The 20,239-nt window shown below is 35.6% G+C and overlaps 1 protein-coding gene across 2 annotated transcripts in view; it reads left to right on the plus strand.

Annotated features, from left to right (window-relative positions):
* Positions 1 to 20,239, plus strand: part of DISP1 (dispatched RND transporter family member 1) — a 166,244-nt gene that overhangs the window by 87,135 nt on the left and 58,870 nt on the right. Inside the window, exon 1 of one of the 2 annotated variants that reach the window (XM_058430719.1) lies at positions 10,788 to 10,846. The exons of the other annotated variant lie outside the window; for it this stretch is intronic. The gene's annotated coding sequence lies outside the window, so the exon portion shown is untranslated. Of the gene's footprint in view, positions 1 to 10,787; positions 10,847 to 20,239 lie in introns of those variants that run through there. 2 annotated transcript variants of the gene reach the window in all.

Genomic DNA, 20,239 nt, shown 5'->3' on the forward strand with positions numbered 1-20,239 from the left:
TGGACAGAAGGGATCTTACAACACAGTTCCCCTCTCAACAGTAAAAATGCCAGGACTTTGCCCTCATTGCAATAAGGGAAATCATTGTGCTAATCAATGCCATTCAAAGTGTCATCAAAACGGCACCTCCCTGTCTGGAAATGAGAAGGGGGCCTGGACCCAGGCACCTCAAACAATGAGGACATTCCCCATCCAGGCCACAATTCTGTTTCAGGGGTGGGTCTCCAGAGGCATATTGATTCCCTCTCCCCAGGAACACCTGGAAGCGCAGGATTGGATGTCCCAGTCAGAGAACGGGTTACGTTAATTGGAGGAAACAAACCCACTAAGATTCCCACTGGTATTTGGGGACCTTTGCCAACAGGATACATGGGATTAATTTTGGGCAAAAGTCATCTTAACTTATAGGGCATTACTGTAGTCCCAGGAGTTGTTGATTTTGATTGTGAAGGAGAAATTCAGGTAGTGGTAATGTCACAAGATCTTTGAGTTTTTGAACTGGGAAAATATATTGCTGAACTGTTGCTTATTCCCTGTAAATTGCACCCTTCTCCACGAAAGGAGAGATGAGGGAATCAAGGGATTTGGAAGTACAACTACATAGGAAGTTTATCACAACCCGTAGTATCTAGTAGACCCACTTGTGCAGTGCAGATTGAAGAAAAGAAGTTGTGTGGGCTTATGGATATGGGAGCAAGAGACTGGTCTCTCATGGTAATAGATCTTGAGGATTGATTTTTTTACTGTGCTATTGCACGAGAAGAATAAGCCTTGATTTGTTTTCTCTGTGCCTTCTGTTAATCAGAAAGAGCCTGCCTCTTGTTATCAATGGAAAGTTTTACCCCACGGTAATTAACCAAAGAGGCAGAAGCTGAGATACAGCTTGCGGAGCAGATGCTTCAGCAACGGCATGCCTCCTGGCTGCAGCCACAAAAGCCTTTGCTTTTGCTTGGGTTGATTTACTAATGTGGGGATGAGGGTATGCTTGTGTTTTTTATAGGAATTGTACAAACCGTGTGGGTGCCCTCAAGATGTGTGCAACCACGGAACGGGAGACTGGAGGGACCCATGGATCCCAACCACGGGCTTGGTTCCCCCAGTAGGAGCCATAAGCCAGTTGAATTTGAATGTGAAGACTGAAAGAACCACCAACCGGCAATTAAGGGCTGTGCAGCCTGCAATTACCTTTCTCAATTAATTAAAAAACACAGGGAGAGATGTTGCAGGCCGAAAGAGTGGGGATCGTAATCAACTCAGTATACCACTGGAGGCTATATGAGTAAACAGCAAACTGTTTTCATAAATGCAGAATGTTGGCAAACTGACAAACTGCATCTGCCGCCCAGAAGGAATGCTGAGGGAAGTCACGCCCCGAGCGCAGTGTTTCTTGTGATTAGGCACATTGAAGCCTGTTAGCAATAATGTGAACCTGTGATCAATCAAGCAGCTGACCAGTCGTTGTCTGCTCCTCCCTGCTCTGTCTACCCAGTAAATATGAAGGGCTGTAGAAGCTCAGGGCTGCTGCCTTTGCTCACTAGAAAAGGAGCCCTCTTCTTCCCCAGACCTCTTCTTTAAAAGTTTCTTTTGTTTTAAGTTTTCATTTCTGCATTCGTGTCCCTTTGTTCAGTCCTGTGGTAACCGTAGTAACTGTGGCAAACCACAGCATTTTATTTCATATAAACAAATTTCTGAAGCTAGATATAGCATGACATAATTTTGAACTGTTTGAACTTCTGAATAACTAATGCACGTGTTTTCAACATATAAAACAACTCCCTGTATATTAGTGAAATATCTAACCCTACTAACCGTAATGTTTTCTACATTAGAGCTTGGGTAGCTTAAGGTTCTTTCCTTGCCAAAAATATTACCACATATTACAGAAAGTTTAAATGAAATGGGATTTGAATTTTCATTTCCCTTTTTCCCTACAACTTCATTTTATTTTTGGGAATGTGATGTGTCATTTTCTTAATGTTACTATAATCTAAGTTATACTTAATCTAAGCCTTTAGCAATGATGACACATGTTTGTATGCAGGTGATATTTATATTCCTACAAAGTCTAACTTTTGGAAAATTAATTTGCATGTATTTTTATTTCATGACATACAGTAAAGGTAACCTTCTCTATAAATATTTGATGTCTTACAGAAAATTTCAGTTTATTAGTTATAACCTCTCTTAATCTATGCATACCACATGCATGTAGATTCATTTAGAGTTTGGGAACAAAATACAACTGAAACTGTTAAAGAGAATGTTCTGATTAGATCAGAGTCAAGACATAGTGGTCTTCATTCAAGAAGTAAATCTCCTGCCAAGAGTTTCTATCATAAAAGTAAAATATTACATTTTGAAATGCTGTATCACAAACCAAAAATATTTTGGAAACTGTCCAGAGCCCATGGATTTATTGTGATTTGCTTTTAAATCATAGTGCAGCACAGATTATATATTTAGATGATCTACAGTCTACTTATTTTGTTATGGCTGAAGTGATTCAGCTTGTTTTGATATAAAACTATCAAATATGAGCCTTCTGTCCTCTAAAACATAACACTATACTTTGTGTGGGAGAAAGCTCTTGTTAAAGACAAAATGTTCCATTGAATTCCAGTGTGAAATCTGTAATACACCAACCTGCTTGAGTTAGTTTTCACATTTAAAAAGTTTTCTTAATAGTAATTTTTTGGTTACGTTAAGGAGGTTTGGAATTTTGCCTATTTTTTAGCATTAGTCAGACTTTTTTCTTCACAGAAAAATGAAAAACTGCGTTTTCTCTGAAATTTACTGATCTCTATGGTTTTTGCTTTAAAATATGTACCCCAGTTTCTGATCACTCTTAAAATTTTTGATAGTATATAAATTAATATTAAGTAAATTTCATTCTAGATGACCAAAATGCTTTCTGTATAGTGATAACATACATGTGGTTTTCTAGTCTATAATCAAATGAAGCAAAGATCATAATAAATAAAAACTAAGATTTCCCAGATTCACTTATTTCCAAGACACTTTATCACAGAAATCCTATTTGCTACTAAGATTAATTGGGCCAGGCACAGTGGCTCACGCCTGTAATCCCAGCACTTTGGGAGACCGAGGCGGGCAGATCTCCTGAGCTCAGGAGTTCGAGACCACCCTGGGCAACATGATGTAACACCCTGTCTCTACTAAAAATACAAAAATTAGCCGGGTGTGGTGCATGCCTGTAGTCCCAGCTACTCGGGAGGCTGAGGCACGAGAATCACTTGAGCCCTGGAGGCGGAGGTTGCAGCGAGCCATGATCATGCCACTGCATTCCAGCTTGGGCTAAAGAGTGAGACTCCATCTCAAAAAAGAAAAAGAAAAAAGGTAATTGGCAATTAAGCTACAGACTTATACTTAATGACTCACTATAGGTGAAAATTCTTACTTTTTTTTCCTTGTTTAAAAATATTTCTGTCAATGCCATGGGAAAATTCTACCTTCAAAACAAAAAATAAAATTATAAAAACTACCCAAGAATATGCTTGCATGTTAGCTTCTGGAGCAACGTCTACTGAGAAAAGGGTGAAAGCTAATTACTATCATTCCTTATTATTCAGTAGCAGTTTAGTACTCAGAATTTAAAAGCTGAGAATAGTGCAACATGTTGTGGGGCCCATATAAATCAGCAGTAAAATAGGATTTTGTATGCTGAATATTAATTTGCAGGCTACGTTTCAATACTGTATTCTGCTTAATAAGGGATATATGTAATAACAAGTTATAAAATGTCATTTGTTCAATAAACATTTGTCGAGTATAAATATTTGACCTAGTACACGGTTTAATATACTTTATATCCCTTCTTAAGGGGTATAAAAATGATTATAATAGAACCTGTGCCTTTACATATAGATTAAGAGGGTAAAAGAGATATATAAATGACCACAATAAAAAAAGACATGTGCTAAGTACCATGAGAGATCTCAGGTCATGTATGTAACTTAGAATAGAAAGAGAGAATTTCTGGCTTAGGTAATCAGAGAAGGTTTCATGTTGTTTGCTGTGTGTTGTGAAGAATGGATGGGATTATGGAAGTTGGAAATGTGAACAAAGGCCATTGCTGGTAGAAAGACTAGTGCAAACACTGAGGGTGTGAGGGTGTGTGTGAAAGCTTGTTTGGAGTAAAGCAAATTCTGTTTGGCAAGGGCAGTGAGTGGGAGGGGAAGGAGCCCAGATAATGGAGAATCTCGTGTGCCAGCTAAGATGTTTAAACTAGTGGGGGAGCCATGAGTGTTTTTTTTGGACTGAAGAGCAGCTTGATCAGATCTATCTCTTACATGATGTATCTAGAAGCACTATGTTGCTTAGATAAGGTAGAAAAGGTAGGACACCATAGATAGGGTCACATCTATTAGGCTGTTGTAGTAATTCAAGGGAAAGTTAATCTAAGAAAGTAGCAGAGGAAATGGAAAGGATGAGTATATGTGACAATGGCTAGGACTTGGGAATGAATGAACAACGGTATACAGGGTGTAAAGGTCAAAGATGACTCCTGCCATAGCTCAGGATGCAGCACAGATCTGGTGTTCAGTAAATACGTATTTAAGTGAAAATTTTGGGCTTAAATGACTGAAAGGGTGGACAGAAGTAGGAAAATCAAGAAGTTGTTTGAGGACGATAAGATCATTTGTATTTTAAATTGAGTTTGAGCTGCTGGCAGGATATATACATTGAAATGTCCTCAGAGAGTAGAAGCTGCAGAAATGGAACTTATAATAGAAATTGGAGTGTGACAATATAGGCAGGAAACATAAAGCAGGAAGTTCAAAGGAAAAGACCATTGGATATTGCTCAAGATTTAGAATAACAGAATTAAGAAGATCTGCCAAGAAAATTGAATAGAGGTTAAAGAGATAGAGAATGTTAGGATAATGGAAACTGATTAAAGAGAAAAGAATATTTACCAACAAAGTTGGTAAATGAAGAAATGAAAATGAATATTGAGAAAGGGCCACTGGGTTTCATTTTTGAAGAAACAGTTTTATTAGATGGTAGGTAAGATTGTAGGAAGTGAAGGAACGAGATGGAGTTAAAGCTTGAGTATTGTCTGGCAAAGGAAAGGAAAAGATAGGTAAGTAGCCTGAGGACTAGCAGGCCAAGGGAAGGAATTTTTCAGGCTAGGGGAAAACTGAACATTTTTTGTAAGTAATTAACAATTTGACAAAGATGGAAAAATGAAGATGGACTTGGGGAGGCAGAGTGAGACAGAGTAAAGAGACATGGTGGTCAAGATCTAGAGTACCTGTGTCTAGTAAGACTGTCTGTAGTAATGAAAATATTCTCTATTTGCACTGCCCATTCAGAAGCCGTGAACTGCATATGACTCTTGAGCACTTGAAATATGGCGCCTTGTGCAACTGGAACACTGAGATTTTAAAATTTCATTTAATATGAATCAATTTAAAATTAAGTCACCACATGTGGCTTGTGGCTACCTTATTGGGGAGCAAAGATACAGTGGATAAATACAGTAATTAATAGCAGGAAAGAGGGTCGGACACTGAGAGATAAGGGACAAGTTCCAGAAAAAGTCTGAAGTACAGGTGTAGTGTTTAAAGGAACTCATAGTCAAATAGTTTCATTCTTTCCCATAAAATAGGTGGCATCATTTGCTGAGAAGGTTAAGGTAGGGAGCATGGGAAAGATTTTCGGCCATCCTTGTGGAGATTTCCAGTGGAGAATCTATGATAGATGAGATGAATCACAGCCGCATTGTAAGCCCTCTGGAGTTGAGAGTGTGCATTTGTTTTAGGTCTCTGCTTCCTTGTCTGGTGACTTTTTTCAGTAGCATTTCTAAACCTAAGAGAGAAAGGAAAAAAAGAAGGGCAGGGAGAGCAAGTTTAGTGGAGCTCTTTGCAAGGCTGGAATGCTGGTGAAGTAAATAAATGCTGACGATGAGCTTTTAACTAAGCACAAAGCAAGTAAAAATAGGAAAGGACATGGATAAAGACTCTAGAGCCACGAGGTCATAAGGGTGAAGATGTCAGACTATGGAAGACGAGCAAGGCCATAAAATTTTCCGTTGTAAAAATTGTGGATTTTAGAGGTAGAATTTTCAACAGGAAATGAGATAAGAAAGAAGCCTAAGAAATGTCCGTCGTTGGGTAAGAGGAATATATAAGACAGATGTACATATTTCCAAATTGTTGGGGAGGAATTTCAGCATCCCTTGATTTTTTTTTTCCTGCAATTTGCTTGCAATATGGTCTTTGCTCCAGACTTGCTAATTCAACTTTGAATGCATGGTCTTTTCTTAAAAAATCCAGGTTTGAGTAGTAAAATTGGGATTTATCTTATCTATTTGCAGTGATATCCAAATTCATAAAAACTGAATTCAGAGCCAGCAGGGAATTATGAGATCATCTCATCTAATGTTTGGATTTTGTAGATAAGGAGACTGTAACCTCTTGATTCAGTGATGAGTTCAAGGTTACATAGCCAGTGAGTGGTAGAGCTGAGACTAACTTCAAGTCTTCAGTGATTCCCTGCACTGGGCTATGACTTGGGCAGCATAATGCTCTGGTCTGAAGTTTTCAGTGGGTATGGAACTATTTGTACTCTGGAAACATCAAAATCCAATATAGAATATTATCTTCAGAACTTTGGTATGATTAGTTTTTCTGAACCTGTACTTCCAAATTACTAAACTATTAATTTGACCATACTGAAAGAAAAATCTTGCTGAAGCAGTGTCTACAGTATACCACAGTTTACTTGTTCATAACTGTTTGACACTTAATGCTAAGAAAAAAGATAAATAGACAAGACTTTTAAATGTTAATAAATGTAACAGAATCCGGAATTGCATTTTTGACTAGGTGCAGCTGGGAAAGAGTTTGTTAATCAGCAACTGTTTTATCACTTTTTTTAAAGTACCAAGTGTTGCGCCTCTCCTGCAGGCTCTAGTCTCTTTTTCCCTCCCCCATGCCCTTGTCTTCCTAATAATGAAGAAAGATACCTAAATAGTATGATCTAAGACAAAAAGGATACTGTTTTCAGAAAATATTAGAACATTGTAAGGTTACTAGTACTTTTCTTTTCACTCTGAATAATATATTGAGAAACATATTGAAGTAATTGGGGATAATATTTATTTATAAAATAATTATGTGTCCCATGTGACAATACCAAAAGTGTACTTTAACTTGTCTATTTTTACATGGACCCCAAATGTTTAAATGAAGTGATTAGACATACAAATCTGTAATTTTGATAAAAATATAAATAAGAATTTACCAGTTTCTGAGTTAGAGAATACAGGTCTTTGGTTTTTGTGACACTTTATTTAATTTAAGGGATTTCTTTATAGGATCAACAACTGTAGAACCTTGTTTGCATTTCTTGAAAGGAAAAGCACAGTGAAATAGGATTAGCTGCTTTAATAAAGTGAACCAAAATACTGTTCAGATGATCAAAGAGTGTTAAAATACCTTCATTTTAATTTTAATTCTTTAATTCCTTTTTGTCATGGGAATTTTTGGTATTACAGCATTTGGCATACATATGACATGAAATCAGCATACCCTAAGATTTTAGGGACTGACTCCTTTAATATATTTCCTCAAGTAAATATTTCACTCTTCCTTTTCCCTGTCCTCTTGCTTCCAAGACTGGCTCTGTTTTAGGTGAATTAGGAGATACAGAGATGAAAGTTACCTTTCCTACCCTCTAGGAGCTCAGACATACAGTGGTTCTCAAAATGTGGGTCCCAGAACAGCAGCAGCAGCATCATCCTGAGGACTTACTAGAAAAGCAAATTCTCTAGCCCTACCCCAGACCTTCAGAATCAGAATTCTGGGGGATGGGACTCAGGAATCTCTGTTTTCATCAGCCCTCCAGGGAATCCTCATGCACACTCAAGTTAAGAACCACTGGTCTAATGACTGGAACTTTATATCTTCCTTATTTTTGAAATTGAGATATAAGTCACATCCGAAAAAATTCACCATTTTAAAGTAGACATTTCAGTGGTTTTTAGTGTATTCACAGGACTGTGCAAACATCACCATTATCTAATTCTATAACATTTTCACCATCCAAAAATAAACTCCATACCTATTAGCAGTCACTCCCCATCCTCTGTCTCCACCCCTCAGCCCCCGGCAACCACTAACCTACATTTTGTCTCTATGGATTTGCCTCTGCTGGATATTTCATATAAATGGAATCATAAAATATGTGGCCTTTTGTTTCTTTCACTTAACGCAGTGTTTTCAAGGTTCATCCATATTGTAGCATGTATCAGTGCTTCATTATTTTTATGGCTGAATAATATTCCATTGTATACATGTACATATGTTGTTTATCCACTCATCAGTTAATGGATATTTAGGTTGTTTCTACTTTTGGCAGTTATGAATAAGGCACTATGAATATTCATGTACAGGTTTTTGTATGAACATATTTTCTATCTGGTATATACAGTCAGTTCTCATTATTTGTGGTAGTTTTGTTCATGAAGTCACTGCAAACACTGAATTAGTGAATACTGAATTACTGGTTCTAGGAGAAATACAGGGTTAGGTTCCTGTAAGACTCTGGTCACATTTTCATCAATTGATCAATATATAACCTTGTTTTATGTGTGTTTCTTTTTAAAGATATCTTATATTTATTGCCGATTCATTAACATTGAGTGCATGCCTAACAGCGCCATAACTCATGCCTGAACAAAGCAGCTTACCTAACCAGGTATATTTTCTGTGTGTGACAAGGCCTGTCACAGCCTTCTTGGACTTAGAAAGAGTAGGCAGCACTTCAGCGTTACACTTGGGGGCTGTTTGAAACAGTGAAATCACCAAAAAAAAGCACAAGATGTGAAAAACATGGCACTAAATCGACCGCAAAAGGGAGACTTGTTTACAGTATGAGAGCCAAGCACAAGAGGGTAGTCTTGTTTGAGTGACTCACGTTTTTCACCACTCTGCCAATTCACATGTCTGAATGACTGTGAAAGCACCATGAGGATTATTTGGGGGTTACAAATAATTTATAGTGAATAATCATATTCGCAAATACAGAATCCACAAATAATGAGGATCAACTGTACTGGGAGTGGAGTTGCTGGGTCATATGTTAGTTCTATGTTTAATATTTTGAGGAATTACCAAGCTATTTTATTTTATTTTTTTTTTGCAGAAGCTAAAGCATGTTACATTCCCGCTAGCAGTGTTTAAGGATTCCGATTTCTCCATGTCCTTGACAACACTTGTTATTTTCTGTTTGTTTGAAACAGAATGATGGATGTGAAGTGGTATCTAATAAGATATCACTTATAAGTGGTTTTGATTTGTATTTCCCTAAATCACTAATGACGTTGAACATCTTTTCATGTGCATATTGGCCATTTGTATTTCTTCTTTAGAGATGTGTCTATTCAAACACTTTACCTCTTTTAAATTGGATTATTTGTCTTTTTATTGTTGAGTTGTAACAGCTTTTAAATATATATTCTGAATACTAGACTCTTAGGTATATGACTTGCAAATATTTTCTCCCATTCTGTGAGTGTTTTCATTTTCTTGATAATGTCTTTTGATCTTCAAAAGTTTTTGATGAAGTCCAATTTTATCTTTTTTTCTTTGTTTATGGTTTTGAAATTTTTGAAACTGCTATCCTCATATAGTTACTCAGTACATCCTGCTAAAAGAATTGCATACACATTTTTATTACCAATGTCATGAAGAGTTAGATTTCACGGTTTCAATAAATTATAACTTATTTGCTAAGGGATGTCATTTGTAAATTTAAAGCATTTGTTTGTAGTATTTAAGAGATTTTTATGTTGTGGTTGTGGGATTTTAAATACTGGCATCATGAGGGCCATACATTTATAAAAAGCAGTGTCAAATTTATTTAACAAACTGCGGTTTTGTTTGGAAAATTGAAGAAAAACACTTAAAACTACTCTAACATTTTAAAAGAAGATTCTGCCTCTTTTTAAAACCATGAACTTTCTGTCCTAAAAGTAAGATCTCGAGCCATTTTGTGAAAGAACACAAGAATCCCTGGAACTTGGAAATAAATGCAGATTGGTGTTTATTTGTGTTATTTTAAATGTAGTAGCACTGTGTGTTGGAAAACTGAATCTGTAACACTTAAGTCAGGCTAAGCAAGCAAATAATATCAGCTAACATGGCTTTAATCTACTAAGTAACTTAAAATCCAAAAGATCAAAGGAAGTTATAACTAAAAACAGTCCTTCATGCAGTTTCCCTGTGGAAGCAGGAAAAGGCTAGAAATTACATGTCACCTTCATATCCTGGCTTGCTGACCTTGTGCTCAGATCAAGCCCCTCTGTATGCCAGCTGTTACCATTATTAAGACCTTGCCCCAAGGGGTTAAGTAGGAGAAAAACTCTCCTGTCCTATTGGAGAGCAAACACTGAAAGTTCCAGCCCCTAACATGCCTAATTCAAAGCAATCTGCATGTGCTTGTCATTCAGTCTGTCCTGCCGCTCTGTGGAGCTGCTCCTGCCAACTCATTGCTTTCTGCTGTGCTGTGATCCTGCAGTCAGTTGCCGCTGTTGCTACTGCAATCATTTGCACCAAACTGAGCCAGAGAAGTTCCCTCTTTTAACATAAAGGTAATACATTTACTCTTGCTGTGTGAATATGTATGTGAGAAATGCATGTGAATTTGTTATTTTAGGAGAATTTATTTAAAAACTGAACTTTGTTTCTAGGATTGTATTTAAAATTCTAGCTCACTGTTTTTTTTTTTTTTTTTTCAGTGTAAACTTTGAACGGCATTTGGCATTTTAACACATTAAAATCTTGTGAAGTTTATTTAAATTGTAGTCTAGCACAGTAAGGTAAGGCCAGCCATTTCTTAAGTTTATTAAAATGTCATGTCTTTGTGAAGTTGGAAGGAAACCTAAGCTTTAAGGATGTTTGTTGTTTTATACTTTGAGATTCTTATTTAACTACTATCTAAATCAGAAAATTTTGAAAATATGTGCTTGCGATTACCAGGTGATAGAAAAATAAATGTAGAGTTGTAGGAATCACATTAGTCACTTTTGTGAATTAAATATTATAAGAAAATAGAAAATTATTAGCATCTTCCCTCCTATAAATAGAGTAGTTTGGTGAAGATACCCTCTTATGAACTAAACTTCAACAGCAAGTAATTCTTATCAGAGTTCATTTCAGATACACAGCTTGGTACAGGCCTTCAAGCTATATTTTAGTAGTTTAAATGTTTCATGCATTACATGGTAACTACAATAGTGACTACATAGGATTGGATTTACTACTTAAAGTACAAGTCAAAATATATTTGCTGTATTCACTTTTGCTTAAAATGAGAATGGATAATTTATTTGCAACTGGTGGAAAAATTCAAGTTAGTTTAATGTGAAATATGTTTATGTTTGGTGTAAAATATACATTAAAAAATTAAACGGAGAAATTTAGTGAAAACTGAGATATTTCATGCACATCACTGACCATAAATGCCTTTATTCAATTATAATGCAAGAAATAGAGAACATACTTTACAATTTGTTAAAAAATTTTACAAATAGGTATTCTTGTTGAACGAAAAAAATGAAATGTGTCCTTTTTACTCACAAGAAGGTTATTTTAGATCATAATATTTATAATTAAGAAAATTACAGTTCCCTTTGATGGCTGGGAAATCACTAAACTATGTAAACAAGCTCTAAATTTATGAGTGTTTCACTTGCAGGTAGTGGGTTTTCTGCTTCCCATGGTTTTAATATCTGGCGACACATTTCTACTTTCTAAAATATTAAAACATTTTGCATTATTTCATGTGTTTTTTAGTCTTGCATCTCCAATAGATTATCTTAGATTGCTTTCATTGCCAACGTATCAAATGTTGGGATATTTTATTGATTTTACTTTATTTGGAACTTTTTAGTATTAAAAAAGATATTTTTATGTATCTTCTATGCTTCATATAGCTCACATCTTAGACCTCAGTTTTAGAATTGTGATCATGAACTATTTGCATTGATTATGAAAAAATGTGTAATGTTTTAAGTGTCTGAAATGATTGACCTACAAAGTAGTTTAGAAAATACATGTTTACCTTAATTCAGTCTGGGAAATATGTATTATAAAGTGTATTCATCCAGAATTTAAATCTAGTCTCACTTGCCTTGCAGTTTATATTGAACCAGTGGAGGCTTTTGGGGAAATCTGCTTTTCAGTGTTTGCTATGCATCACTTCTTTACCTTCTGTTCTAACTGCTTTGAGTTCTGCGACTGGATCTGAGCATTCTTGCTGTATGATTCTTATAACTCAGTGTGGATGATGGACAGCCTTGACATACAGATGATATGAACATTTCCTATTTTTGAAAAAATACAATTCCTGATTACATTCTAACACAGGAAGCAAAACTGAGTTGTTTAGGATCAAGACATATGAGCTCCTTAGCCTATCAGCCTTTTGGAAAAAATGTAAGACAGAGCAACTAAAAAAAATTAGAAAAGCTAGACTTGGAGAAGGTGGTGGCTTTTTGTTCTCTCCATCTTAATTTCTATTCTCTTATTTTAATCAGTATTAAACAGGCTTATGTATTACAGGCTCATATTTAGATTCCCAGAAAACTGTATAAGGAAGATAGTAGGTGCTTACCAAAATGATTGCTAAATAAGGACATTTAACTGAAAAATATGATTTAATTATTTTTGTAAGCAAACAAGAATCCCACACAATAGTAAATGTAATTTCAGTTCGTCTAATATATACAAGAAAGCAAACAGCAGAATTCATGAGCATTTATAGTAATAATTTAAGGAATAGAGAAAGATTTATAAAAGTCACACCCAGGCTCTTATTAAGAGTTAATGTACTGATTCAATTCAGGTAAGAATAAAGTCTTTATAAATTTGATGTTTTTCTAAGCTTGAAGCAAATCTCAGAGTTCTCTTTAATTGTGTTTTATACAAATACCTTGAGTGATGTTTCCCAAGTTGCTCAGTAGACTAAAGGATACTCACAAGACATTTGCTGGACTCTGCAGGGAAGAACCCATTTGGGGAGCTGCTCTAGGAAATTTGATTTGCTGCTTCTCAAACTTCACAAAACAGCAGGGAGTGGGGCCTGGTATTAGATACTAAACATTTGTGGGAAAAGTTTAGATAATTCTAAGTGTGGTATTAAAAAACAACACACTACCATCTAAATCAAACAACTTTTAAGTGCTTTATGGTGATTGATCTCAGTTTTTGGCTTTATGAAGGACATTTTTTAAATTCTCTCACATTCTTTTGCCTAACAATGTGTGGGAGTAAAATTTTCTTAGTTTGATTTACCTCAGTGATGTTTTTTTTTTTTCCTTTGGGCTGCTAAGTTTTGAGGCTTTGACATGTGTGAAGTATTAAACATTCATGGTATCTTTTAGACATGCTTGTGATGTGTTCAACAACATTTGCTAAGCTCAGTAATATGATCCTGTTTCTACTGGGGAAGAGCTATAGTGATACAGATAGATTGCTCAGTTGTAAAGCCGCCCATTTTGTGATTTTAGTTGAGACAAAATAGTTTCAAATGAAATCTCATGGCCTAAAGACACACACTATCACATCTTAAGGATCCTGTTTATTAACAAACCATCTTATAATTCTTATTTGGTGGGGACGTGAGGCTAAATAACAGTCCTGCTGTCTGCAGGCTGTCTAACCCTAGAATTGGAAAGTTTAAGATGCTTAAAATGACACCAGAAATCTTCTTTTTTTTTTTCCCTGGCATGGAACTTTAGGGAGCATGCTCTTTTATTAGAGGATCTTGAGACTTCATTTTAGAGACTGACCAGACATTGAGGATGTACTTTTTCTTGAGTGTTAAATAAACTCATTAGTCAAATTAGCTACTTCCCAAATTTTCTTCAAAAGATCAATAAATAATAAAGGCTATATGGCAAGGTGTTTCACATTTCCACAACATTGTTCCACATAAAGTCTGCACTGTTGTCTTGCTTGAGCTAATATCTTATTAAGGCTTTCTTCTTGCTGCACCCTTGTCCCCACCCTTCCAGCTTAAGAAGTACTGCAGATGAAATCTCTTTTCATTGTAACAAGAGCAATAAAAAAAGTAAAGATTGTTTAAACTTAGAGTAGCAGGTCCAACTGTTTTCTAATATGCAGCAATATTCTGCATTTCAAGCAATATTTTCAGACTGTTGAATATTTTGAGTGGCAGTTGCTTGCTCTTATAGATTGATCAGCGTTAATTATATGAAGTATAAATCAGTGGCTCTCAGCTCTGACTGCATGTTAAATTCACCCAGGATGCTTTAAAAAATGCTAATGTCCACACTTCACTACAGTATGAATTAAATCAGAACCTCAACCTCTGGGGCCAGGACCCTTTTATCATAATTTTTTTAATATTACCAAAGTGATTCTAATGTGCAGCCAGGGATGAGACTGCTGTGATAGACTTGTAATTTTATTAATATTCATATTTAATGCATACCTTAAGACTTGTAGCAGAGTCTAGTTAAATGTTTTGGCTAGTTTTGGGGTTAGATAACTACTTATATAGGAGAACTTTGTAGAATTTTTTTAAAGTGACCATTGTTTGACATCTCTGATTATAGAAAGTTTCTCTAGTTTTATTTTGTATATTTTTGGTTATACAATTTCACATAATTCTCCAAACTTAGGGTTCAAAAGAAATTAGTGCAGCTTAATGGAATTTAAACTCATCTGAAATAGGAGCGCAAAGCTATAAGAAGCCTCCCCTACCTCTTTCTTTCCAGCATTGATGCTTATGGGCACAGTACTTATAACATGAGTGTGGAGAGAAGTGGTAAATATTACATGGAAAGATAATTTTTGTGGATGAACCTGGAAAAGAGATCTCGGAAAAGTGCTTTGATAATTGCAATATTGTGAGAGTGCTCTTGAAATATGTATTTAGGAAGATAAGTGTTTATGCTAAATGGAGGATATCACTGATATCATTTACCTGAGATTGAAAGAGATAAACTTCATTTTATACCCACATTTCTGTTCCCACGTAGACCAAAGGTACATTGGATATAAAACAAAATGAGAAAAATGAAATTGATGTTTCTACAACCCTGAAATTCCTATCACTCACCCCTACATATGAAAATTTCTGCTTTTACAACCTAACTCATTTCTAGCAGTAATACTGCTTTCAGATTTGCTATGGCAGATACACTGCAATATCATTAAGGTTATTTTACTTTCATATTTTTTGTTGTAACTCTAGGGGGAAACTTTATCTGGAAACTTTAATTTTTCTTCTGTATCATTAAGTTGTTTGTAAATACCATGAATATTGAGACAAAACATTTACAGTGTATCCATATATCTTAGTGCCTCTATCAATATATATCATGTATGTAATCATATTAATAGAGGTTATCTAAAAACGTTAGGTGTATTTCATTTTCAAAGGTGGTGCTTATCATCATAAGTTGAAACTACCCATAAATTGAATAATAAGAACAGTATGTTCTCACTGTAAAAGAATGCTAACCTTCATTTTTGTATTTCCTGGAACTCAGTTTGCTTTCTCCTAGTGTGGCAGAGAGCTAACTGATACCTACTAGGCCCTTATGAAATATCTATTTAGTGGTATAGATCTTCAAATATATGTTTGTTTCTTTGGGAAAATGGCTTTCAACTTATTACAGTTTATGCTTAAGGGGAATATTAGAATTAACACCTTATTTTTGTATAGTCCTTTGCAATATATAAAATGTTTACAAGTGATTTGGTGAAGCTATTTGTAAATATTCTCATGAAGGAGAGTTTAATAGTAGAACGTTTACAAACTTAAAAATAAGAAAATGTAATTTGTCTCAGAAGGGAAGAAGATTATATTTCTTTATTTAAGACCATCCTTTCTAGTTCCTTAAAAGTGTCTGATTCTTTCATTAAAGATACAGATTTTGCTGTCAGGTCACAATTACATTATTCTTAAATAGTCAATATACTATATGACAACAAAGATCAATCCATTGTCTTGCTTTTCTAAGTTTGCATAATATGATATATGGATGGATAACACCTTTCCTTAATTTAGTGAAATATGTCTCTGGCACTCTTGACTGCTGAATCGTACCTTTTAAAACTATCTTGGGAAATATCGAATTCATAGGCTATTTTTCATGTGGACCTTCAGACAGAATTTTACATCAGTAGCCTCTTGTGGTCCTATAAAAGCTAGTTGGACTTGGCATTGCTCTAGAGGCATCTTGAGGTAGTGGAAAAGCCTTACCTTTACAGTCATACTGGTCTGAGATTAAATCATGCAATTGGGGTTAGTTACTTTAATACTTTTGATTCTCAGTTTTCTCTGTAATGGGTTTAATAATAAATTCATAGGGGTATTGTGAAAAAAGTGGCTTGACATAGTGAGATGATTAAAAAAAAAAATCTTTATAGCCCTTTGAAGGGAAAAATATTTGTGGAGACAAAACTTGCCTGATTTGGCTTCTACATAGCCCCACTACAGTTCTTTATCAATTTCTGTTGGCATTTAGAGCAGCTATTTATTTCTCTGGCCATAACACTAAATATTATTAGGCCAACGTGGTACCAGTAATCGGAAATTAGTCTATCATTTTAGGATAAGCATGCAGCAATTGTGGAGGAACCATTTCATATTAAAACAAGTTTGGTAAATAATGGATACAGGTTTCCCCAGACTGCCTTTATACCTGATGTGAAGAAAGACTTAAGGTCTCTTTATATATCTATCTTTTAATATCTAGTGCCACTTGAGAGGGAAAAAAATGTATCTCAGTTAACTAGGCAGGGTGCTTCAGTCCATTTATATGAGTTGCACTAAAAAGATCAAAATCATAACAGCTGTTATTTGCATGCACAAACAACAGTTTAGGAGTCATGATACAAGCCATAATTAAACTTGATTATCAATTAGAACCTCTGTTGTTAAATTTGTTACATTTCTTTGCCTTAAATAGAAAAATGGGCCTTTATTTCTGTCAACTGTTATCATTTCCCTACTTACTTTTGTTCATTCTGCTTTAATTGTGCATATCTTGCCATAACTGAGGCATAATTCTCTTGTAGTCTCCCCACCTAGTTTGTGGTTTTCTCTTGCTACGCAAAATGTGTTCTAGGTATCAGCAGTATAGACATGTTGTTGGAGGCTTGTTGCCCCACCCCTGATGTACTGTATCAAATCTTTATTCTAACTGCATCTCTAGGTGATCCTTGTATTTGGAAGCACTGGTTTAGTGTTTTGTATTTATCTAATGAAACTGCTCTAGGGAGCATGACTCTTCTGAAAAAGGTGGTTGGCTACAACAAGGGATCTAGTTGGTGATCCAGTCTTGCCATTTATTCTTAAGTTTGGTATTAGGAATCTGGTGAAGCAAAGAGTTATTCTAAAATACATCATCTGAGTGTACAGAATACAGTTTATCAGAAAGCTCTCAAGACCTTGGCATCATGCTTCCTAGCTTCACCACTTGTCATCAGTATGTGACTTTGAGCACCTTACTTAGAATCTCTATGTTGTTTTCTCTTGCAAAATGGAGTGGTAATGCCTGCCACCCCTGTTTTTCCAGAGGGCTATTAGGAGGATCAACTCAAGTGAGATCATTTGTGAGAAAGTGCTTTGGAAATAGCCAAGAGGTGTACAATTGTAACAGTTGATGGGGATGAAAATGGTGTTCCTTCAGGCTATATGAGCCCTGTGTTTCTTAAGGATAGTGATGGCTTTGCTAAGTGGTTACTGTGGTAATTGGAACAGGTCTGTGTATTCTCTTCCACAGTACATTTAGATTTTACCTTGGCAGTTTTCTGGCCACACTAGTAGTTCTGACCACCAATTCCAAGTAGCTGCTATGAGGTTTTCTTAACGCTATTTGTATTCTGGGAGCCATCTAGTTTGATTGCATGCTTTGTACAAATTGTGTGTCATTAACATATTTTGGTGTATGATACAGTCATGTGCCACATAAAGACATTTTGGTCAGTGACAGACCACATATACCATGTTGGTCCCATAAGATTATAATGGAGATGAAAAACTTCTATGGCCTAGCCGTTGTGACACTGGAGTGCAACACATTACCTTTTTTATGTTTAGATATGTTTGTCATTATTTTTTATTATTTATGTTTAGATATGTGTGGTAGACAAATACCTGCATTACAGTTGTCTACAGTATTTAGTACAGTAACATGCTGTATAGGTTTGTAGCCTAGGAGCAATAGACCATGCCATATAGCCTAGCTGTGGCTACAGCATCTAGGTTTATGTAAGTACACTGTGATGACCACACAATGGTGAAATCACCCGATGATGCATGTCTCTGGACATATCCCCATCCTTAGGTGATATGTGATTGTCTGTTCACAAATGAAATTATCATAATCCTGATAGCATTTTCAATGAGATGCAACTTTTTGTCTGAAGCGTTATTTTTCCATTTATTTTATAGTTGTATATTTCCTGAGTTCCAAACAAGAGTAGGATGCCATTATTTTGAACCATCTAATCATATGAACTCTGATGACACTTTTCTCTTTACATTTCAATATGATGGAACTGGAGATATTATATTTTATATATAAAAAATAAATGATATATATCAATAAAATATATAAATATTATATTATATTTTATATATAAAATATATGATATATAATATATAATAAAATATATAAAAATATAAAAATATAAAACTATAAATATAAATATAAAATATATAAATATAAAAAATATATAAATATAAGACAGAGTCTTGCTCTGTCGCCCAGGCTGGAGTGCAGTGGCGCGATCTCAGCTCACTGCAAGCTCCGCTTCCTGGGTTCACACCATTCTCCTGCCTCAGCCTCCAGAGTCGCTGGGACTACAGGTGCCCGCCACCACGCTTGGCTATTTTTTTTGTATTTTTAGTAGAGACGAGGTTTCACCATCTGAGCCAGGATGGTCTCAATCTCTTGACCTTGTGATCCACCTGCCTCAGCCTCCCAAAGTGCTGGGATTACAGGTGTGAGCCACTGCACCCTGCCCCTCTCTATATTTCAATATATTAATTTACTTGAGTTATGTATTATACAAGGGTATACATATATGTATACATACATAGTGTTATATATACAAGGGTATTAACACTCTTGTGTTATATAGCCCATTATGGTTTTCAGAACATTTTTACATTCTCATAGTACTCCTATGAAATGTATATTTTAAAATTTAATCAAAAGATGGTTTTTGGCCAAAGACCTTGTAGCCCCAAAACTGCTAAATCATTCTGGACATTAAAATGTTGGCTAAAAAGGTAAAATAGGGGATATGAGATTAGAAGCTTTGAATTTATTGATATTGGCATGTTATATTCATGAACAGCAGGAAATGCATTAAAATATCTTGGTGTGGGCCCATCACATCTCAAGCCAATGCTTCAATAATAGCTTGCTTTTTTTTTTTTTTTGCATTCCCCTGTGTGTTATGGCCCTGGGAGAACAGGTGATTTCAACAATAGCTTTTTTTTTTTTTTTGAGACAGGGTCTCATTCTACCACCCAGGCTGGAATGCAGTGGTGTGCTCTCAAGCTCACCACAACCTCCATCTCTTAGGCTCAAGTGATCCTCCCATTTCAGCCTCCTGAGTAGCTGGGACTACAAGCAAGCAACACCATGCTCAGCTAATTTTTAAATTGTTTTTAGAGACAAGGTCTCACTATATTTTCAGGCTTGTCTCAAACTCCTGAGCCCAAGCAGTCCTCCTGCCTCAGCCTCCCAAGGTGCTGGGATTACAGGCATGAGCCACTGTGCCCAGTCTCAATATAGCTGTCTTTTAAAGTTACTCATTATATTTTACCCAAAACCAATTTTAAACTTTCACTATAAATATTACTGTCACTGCATTCATAATCATATACCATTACACTTATCACAATAGTTTGACAAATGTAAGGGTATTAACACTCTCTTTCAGGAACTCCTTATTCCACTCCTATTATACTTATACTTCCTCTATCTTATTCTTCTTTCCTGTTAGTTCCCTCCATCTTAGGCTCAGACTGGATTTTTTCCTCATTTATCTCAGTTCTAAAGAAAAAGGAGCCTGGGCATGGTGGCTCATCCTGTAATCCTAGCACTTTGGGAGGCTGAGGCAGGAGGATCGCTTGAGCTCAGGGATTCGAGACCAGACTGGGCAACATAGAAGACCCCATCTCTACAAAAAAATTAAAAATTAGCATGATATGATGGTAC

Source organism: Hylobates moloch, unplaced genomic scaffold, assembly GCF_009828535.3.
Source record: "Hylobates moloch isolate HMO894 unplaced genomic scaffold, HMol_V3 SCAFFOLD_18, whole genome shotgun sequence".
Classification (NCBI taxonomy): domain Eukaryota; kingdom Metazoa; phylum Chordata; class Mammalia; order Primates; family Hylobatidae; genus Hylobates; species Hylobates moloch.